Here is a 6,829-nt window from a genome sequence, read left to right as displayed (position 1 = left end):
AGCAGGGGTCCGAAGGTGAAGGAGGGGAAGAGCAGGGGTCCGAAGGTGAAGGACGGGAAGAGCAGGGGTCCGAAGGTGAAGGACGGGAAGAGCAGGGTTCCGAAGGTGAAGGAGGGGAAGAGCAGGGTTCAGAAGGTGAAGGACGGGAAGAGCAGGGTTCCGAAGGTGAAGGAGGGGAAGAGCAGGGTTCCGAAGGTGAAGGAGGGGAAGAGCAGGGTTCAGAAGGTGAAGGACGGGAAGAGCAGGGTTCCAAAGGTGAAGGACAGGAAGAGCAGGGGTCCGAAGGTGAAGGACGGGAAGAGCAGGGTTCCGAAGGTGAAGGAGGGGAAGAGCAGGGGTCCGAAGGTGAAGGAGGGGAAGAGCAGGGGTCCGAAGGTGAAGGAGGGGAAGAGCAGGGTTCCGAAGGTGAAGGACGGGAAGAGCAGGGTTCCGAAGGTGAAGGAGGGGAAGAGCAGGGGTCCGAAGGTGAAGGAGGGGAAGAGCAGGGTTCCGAAGGTGAAGGAGGGGAAGAGCAGGGTTCAGAAGGTGAAGGAGGGGAAGAGCAGGGGTCCAAAGGTGAACGAGGGGAAGAGCAGGGGTCCGAAGGTGAAGGAGGGGAAGAGCAGGGGTCCGAAGGTGAAGGAGGGGAAGAGCAGGGGTCCGAAGGTGAAGGACGGAAAGAGCAGGGGTCCGAAGGTGAAGGAGGGAAAGAGCAGGGGTCCGAAGGTGAAGGAGGGGAAGAGCAGGGTTCCGAAGGTGAAGGAGGGGAAGGTCCGAAGGTGAAGGAGGGGAAGAGCAGGGTTCCGAAGGTGAAGGAGGGGAAGAGCAGGGGTCCGAAGGTGAAGGAGGGGAAGAGCAGGGTTCCGAAGGTGAAGGACGGGAAGAGCAGGGTTCCGAAGGTGAAGGAGGGGAAGAGCAGGGGTCCGAAGGTGAAGGAGGGGAAGAGCAGGGTCCGAAGGTGAAGGAGGGGAATAGCAGGGGTCCGAAGGTGAAGGAGGGGAAGAGCAGGGGTCCGAAGGTGAACGAGGGGAAGAGCAGGGGTCCGAAGGTGAAGGAGGGGAAGAGCAGGGGTCCGAAGGTGAAGGAGGGGAAGAGCCGGGGGCCGAACGTGAAGGAGGGGAAGAGCAGGGGTCCGAAGGTGAAGGAGGGGAAGAGCAGGGTTCAGAAGGTGAAGGAGGGGAAGGTCCGAAGGTGAAGGAGGGGAAGAGCAGGGGTCCGAAGGTGAAGGAGGGGAATAGCAGGGGTCCGAAGGTGAAGGAGGGGAAGAGCAGGGGTCCGAAGGTGAAGGAGGGGAAGAGCAGGGGTCCGAAGGTGAACGAGGGGAAGAGCAGGGGTCCGAAGGTGAAGGAGGGGAAGAGCAGGGGGCCGAAGGTGAAGGACGGGAAGAGCAGGGTTCCAAAGGTGAAGGACGGGAAGAGCAGGGGTCCGAAGGTGAAGGAGGGGAAGAGCAGGGGTCCGAAGGTGAAGGACGGGAAGAGCAGGGGTCCGAAGGTGAAGGAGGGGAAGAGCAGGGGTCCGAAGGTGAAGGAGGGGAAGAGCAGGGTCCGAAGGTGAAGGAGGGGAAGGTCCGAAGGTGAAGGAGGGGAAGAGCAGGGTTCCGAAGGTGAAGGACGGGAAGAGCAGGGTTCCGAAGGTGAAGGAGGGGAAGAGCAGGGGTCCGAAGGTGAAGGAGGGGAAGAGCAGGGGTCCGAAGGTGAAGGACGGGAAGAGCAGGGGTCCGAAGGTGAAGGACGGGATGAGGAGGGGTCCGAAGGTGAAGGAGGGGAAGAGCAGGGGTCCGAAGGTGAAGGACGGAAAGAGCAGGGGTCCGAAGGTGAAGGAGGGGAAGAGCAGGGGTCCGAAGGTGAAGGAGGGGAAGAGCAGGGGTCCGAAGGTGAAAGAGGGGAAGAGCAGGGGTCCGAAGGTAAAGGACGGGAAGAGCAGGGTTCCGAAGGTGAAGGACGGGAAGAGCAGGGGTCCGAAGGTGAAGGACGGGAAGAGCAGGGTTCCGAAGGTGAAGGAGGGGAAGAGCAGGGGTCCGAAGGTGAAGGAGGGGAAGAGCAGGGGTCCGAAGGTGAAGGACGGGAAGAGCAGGGGTCCGAAGGTGAAGGACGGGAAGAGCAGGGTTCCGAAGGTGAAGGAGGGGAAGAGCAGGGTTCAGAAGGTGAAGGACGGGAAGAGCAGGGTTCCGAAGGTGAAGGACGGGAAGAGCAGGGTTCCAAAGGTGAAGGACAGGAAGAGCAGGGGTCCGAAGGTGAAGGACGGGAAGAGCAGGGTTCCGAAGGTGAAGGAGGGGAAGAGCAGGGGTCCGAAGGTGAAGGAGGGGAAGAGCAGGGGTCCGAAGGTGAAGGAGGGGAAGAGCAGGGTTCCGAAGGTGAAGGACGGGAAGAGCAGGGTTCCGAAGGTGAAGGAGGGGAAGAGCAGGGGTCCGAAGGTGAAGGAGGGGAAGAGCAGGGTTCCGAAGGTGAAGGAGGGGAAGAGCAGGGGTCCAAAGGTGAACGAGGGGAAGAGCAGGGGTCCGAAGGTGAAGGAGGGGAAGAGCAGGGGTCCGAAGGTGAAGGAGGGGAAGAGCAGGGGTCCGAAGGTGAAGGACGGAAAGAGCAGGGGTCCGAAGGTGAAGGAGGGAAAGAGCAGGGGTCCGAAGGTGAAGGAGGGGAAGAGCAGGGTTCCGAAGGTGAAGGAGGGGAAGGTCCGAAGGTGAAGGAGGGGAAGAGCAGGGTTCCGAAGGTGAAGGAGGGGAAGAGCAGGGGTCCGAAGGTGAAGGAGGGGAAGAGCAGGGTTCCGAAGGTGAAGGACGGGAAGAGCAGGGTTCCGAAGGTGAAGGAGGGGAAGAGCAGGGGTCCGAAGGTGAAGGAGGGGAAGAGCAGGGTCCGAAGGTGAAGGAGGGGAATAGCAGGGGTCCGAAGGTGAAGGAGGGGAAGAGCAGGGGTCCGAAGGTGAACGAGGGGAAGAGCAGGGGTCCGAAGGTGAAGGAGGGAAGAGCAGGGGTCCGAAGGTGAAGGAGGGGAAGAGCCGGGGGCCGAACGTGAAGGAGGGGAAGAGCAGGGGTCCGAAGGTGAATGAGGGGAAGAGCAGGGTTCAGAAGGTGAAGGAGGGGAAGGTCCGAAGGTGAAGGAGGGGAAGAGCAGGGGTCCGAAGGTGAAGGAGGGGAATAGCAGGGGTCCGAAGGTGAAGGAGGGGAAGAGCAGGGGTCCGAAGGTGAAGGAGGGGAAGAGCAGGGGTCCGAAGGTGAACGAGGGGAAGAGCAGGGGTCCGAAGGTGAAGGAGGGGAAGAGCAGGGGGCCGAAGGTGAAGGACGGGAAGAGCAGGGTTCCGAAGGTGAAGGACGGGAAGAGCAGGGTTCCGAAGGTGAAGGACGGGAAGAGGAGGGGTCCGAAGGTGAAGGAGGGGAAGAGCAGGGGTCCGAAGGTGAAGGACGGAAAGAGCAGGGGTCCGAAGGTGAAGGAGGGGAAGAGCAGGGTTCCGAAGGTGAAGGAGGGGAAGGTCCGAAGGTGAAGGAGGGGAAGAGCAGGGTTCCGAAGGTGAAGGAGGGGAAGAGCAGGGGTCCGAAGGTGAAGGAGGGGAAGAGCAGGGGTCCGAAGGTGAAGGACGGGAAGAGCAGGGTTCCGAAGGTGAAGGAGGGGAAGAGCAGGGTTCCGAAGGTGAAGGAGGGGAAGAGCAGGGTTCCGAAGGTGAAGGAGGGGAAGAGCAGGGTTCAGAAGGTGAAGGACGGGAAGAGCAGGGTTCCAAAGGTGAAGGACGGGAAGAGCAGGGGTCCGAAGGTGAAGGAGGGGAAGAGCAGGGGTCCGAAGGTGAAGGACGGGAAGAGCAGGGGTCCGAAGGTGAAGGAGGGGAAGAGCAGGGGTCCGAAGGTGAAGGAGGGGAAGAGCAGGGTCCGAAGGTGAAGGAGGGGAAGGTCCGAAGGTGAAGGAGGGGAAGAGCAGGGTTCCGAAGGTGAAGGAGGGGAAGAGCAGGGTCCGAAGGTGAAGGACGGGAAGAGCAGGGTTCCGAAGGTGAAGGAGGGGAAGAGCAGGGGTCCGAAGGTGAAGGAGGGGAAGAGCAGGGTTCCGAAGGTGAAGGACGGGAAGAGCAGGGTTCCGAAGGTGAAGGAGGGGAAGAGCAGGGGTCCGAAGGTGAAGGAGGGGAAGAGCAGGGGTCCGAAGGTGAAGGAGGGGAAGAGCAGGGTTCCGAAGGTGAAGGAGGGGAAGAGCAGGGTTCAGAAGGTGAAGGACGGGAAGAGCAGGGTTCCGAAGGTGAAGGACGGGAAGAGCAGGGGTCCGAAGGTGAAGGACGGGAAGAGGAGGGGTCCGAAGGTGAAGGAGGGGAAGAGCAGGGGTCCGAAGGTGAAGGAGGGGAAGAGCAGGGTCCGAAGGTGAAGGAGGGGAAGAGCAGGGGTCCGAAGGTGAAGGAGGGGAAGAGCAGGGTTCCGAAGGTGAAGGACGGGAAGAGCAGGGTTCCGAAGGTGAAGGAGGGGAAGAGCAGGGGTCCGAAGGTGAAGGAGGGGAAGAGCAGGGGTCCGAAGGTGAAGGAGGGGAAGAGCAGGGTTCCGAAGGTGAAGGACGGGAAGAGCAGGGTTCCGAAGGTGAAGGACGGGAAGAGCAGGGTTCCGAAGGTGAAGGAGGGGAAGAGCAGGGGTCCGAAGGTGAAGGAGGGGAAGAGCAGGGGTCCGAAGGTGAAGGAGGGGAAGAGCAGGGTTCCGAAGGTGAAGGAGGGGAAGAGCAGGGTTCAGAAGGTGAAGGACGGGAAGAGCAGGGTTCCGAAGGTGAAGGACGGGAAGAGCAGGGGTCCGAAGGTGAAGGACGGGAAGAGGAGGGGTCCGAAGGTGAAGGAGGGGAAGAGCAGGGGTCCGAAGGTGAAGGAGGGGAAGAGCAGGGTTCCGAAGGTGAAGGAGGGGAAGAGCAGGGGTCCGAAGGTGAAGGAGGGGAAGAGCAGGGTTCCGAAGGTGAAGGACGGGAAGAGCAGGGTTCCGAAGGTGAAGGAGGGGAAGAGCAGGGGTCCGAAGGTGAAGGAGGGGAAGAGCAGGGGTCCGAAGGTGAAGGAGGGGAAGAGCAGGGTTCCGAAGGTGAAGGACGGGAAGAGCAGGGTTCCGAAGGTGAAGGACGGGAAGAGGAGGGGTCCGAAGGTGAAGGAGGGGAAGAGCAGGGGTCCGAAGGTGAAGGACGGAAAGAGCAGGGGTCCGAAGGTGAAGGAGGGAAAGAGCAGGGGTCCGAAGGTGAAGGAGGGGAAGAGCAGGGTTCCGAAGGTGAAGGAGGGGAAGGTCCGAAGGTGAAGGAGGGGAAGAGCAGGGTTCCGAAGGTGAAGGAGGGGAAGAGCAGGGGTCCGAAGGTGAAGGAGGGGAAGAGCAGGGGTCCGAAGGTGAAGGAGGGGAAGAGCAGGGGTCCGAAGGTGAAGGACGGAAAGAGCAGGGGTCCGAAGGTGAACGAGGGGAAGAGCAGGGGTCCGAAGGTGAAGGAGGGGAATAGCAGGGGTCCGAAGGTGAAGGAGGGGAAGAGCAGGGGTCCGAAGGTGAACGAGGGGAAGAGCAGGGGTCCGAAGGTGAAGGAGGGGAAGAGCCGGGGGCCGAAGGTGAAGGAGGGGAAGAGCAGGGGTCCGAAGGTGAAGGAGGGGAAGAGCAGGGTTCCGAAGGTGAAGGAGGGGAAGAGCAGGGGTCCGAAGGTGAAGGAGGGGAAGAGCAGGGTTCCGAAGGTGAAGGAGGGGAAGAGCAGGGTTCCGAAGGTAAAGGACGGGAAGAGCAGGGGTCCGAAGGTGAAGGAGGGGAAGAGCAGGGGTCCGAAGGTGAAGGAGGGGAAGAGCAGGGGTCCGAAGGTGAAGGAGGGGAAGAGCAGGGGTCCGAAGGTGAAGGAGGGGAAGAGCAGGGGTCCGAAGGTGAAGGAGGGGAAGAGCAGGGTTCCGAAGGTGAAGGAGGGGAAGAGCAGGGTTCCGAAGGTAAAGGACGGGAAGAGCAGGGTTCCGAAGGTGAAGGAGGGGAAGAGCAGGGGTCCGAAGGTGAAGGAGGGGAAGAGCAGGGGTCCGAAGGTGAAGGAGGGGAAGAGCAGGGGGCCGAAGGTGAAGGAGGGGAAGGTCCGAAGGTGAAGGACGGGAAGAGCAGGGTTCCGAAGGTGAAGGAGGGGAAGAGCAGGGTTCCGAAGGTGAAGGACGGGAAGAGAAGGGTTCCGAAGGTGAAGGACGGGAAGAGCAGGGTTCCGAAGGTGAAGGAGGGGAAGAGCAGGGTTCCGAAGGTGAAGGAGGGGAAGAGCAGGGTTCCGAAGGTGAAGGAGGGGAAGAGCAGGGTTCAGAAGGTGAAGGACGGGAAGAGCAGGGTTCCAAAGGTGAAGGACGGGAAGAGCAGGGTTCCGAAGGTGAAGGAGGGGAAGAGCAGGGTTCCAAAGGTGAAGGAGGGGAAGAGCCGGGGGCCGAAGGTGAAGGAGGGGAAGAGCAGGGGTCCGAAGGTGAAGGAGGGGAAGAGCAGGGTTCAGAAGGTGAAGGAGGGGAAGGTCCGAAGGTGAAGGAGGGGAAGAGCAGGGGTCCGAAGGTGAAGGAGGGGAAGAGCAGGGGGCCGAAGGTGAAGGAGGGGAAGAGCAGGGGTCCGAAGGTGAAGGAGGGGAAGAGCAGGGGTCTGAAGGTGAAGGAGGGGAAGAGCAGGGGTCCGAAGGTGAAGGAGGGGAAGAGCAGGGGTCCGAAGGTGAAGGAGGGGAAGAGCAGGGGTCCGAAGGTGAAGGAGGGGAAGAGCAGGGGTCCGAAGGTGAAGGAGGGGAAGAGCAGGGGTCCGAAGGTGAAGGAGGGGAAGAGCAGGGTTCCGAAGGTGAAGGAGGGGAAGAGCAGGGTTCCGAAGGTAAAGGACGGGAAGAGCAGGGTTCCGAAGGTGAAGGACGGGAAGAGCAGGGGTCCGAAGGTGAAGGAGGGGAAGAGCAGG

This window comes from Pararge aegeria, chromosome 24, assembly GCF_905163445.1.
Source record: "Pararge aegeria chromosome 24, ilParAegt1.1, whole genome shotgun sequence".
In the NCBI taxonomy this organism is placed as follows: domain Eukaryota; kingdom Metazoa; phylum Arthropoda; class Insecta; order Lepidoptera; family Nymphalidae; genus Pararge; species Pararge aegeria.
Note: the sequence above shows the minus strand (reverse complement) of the source record.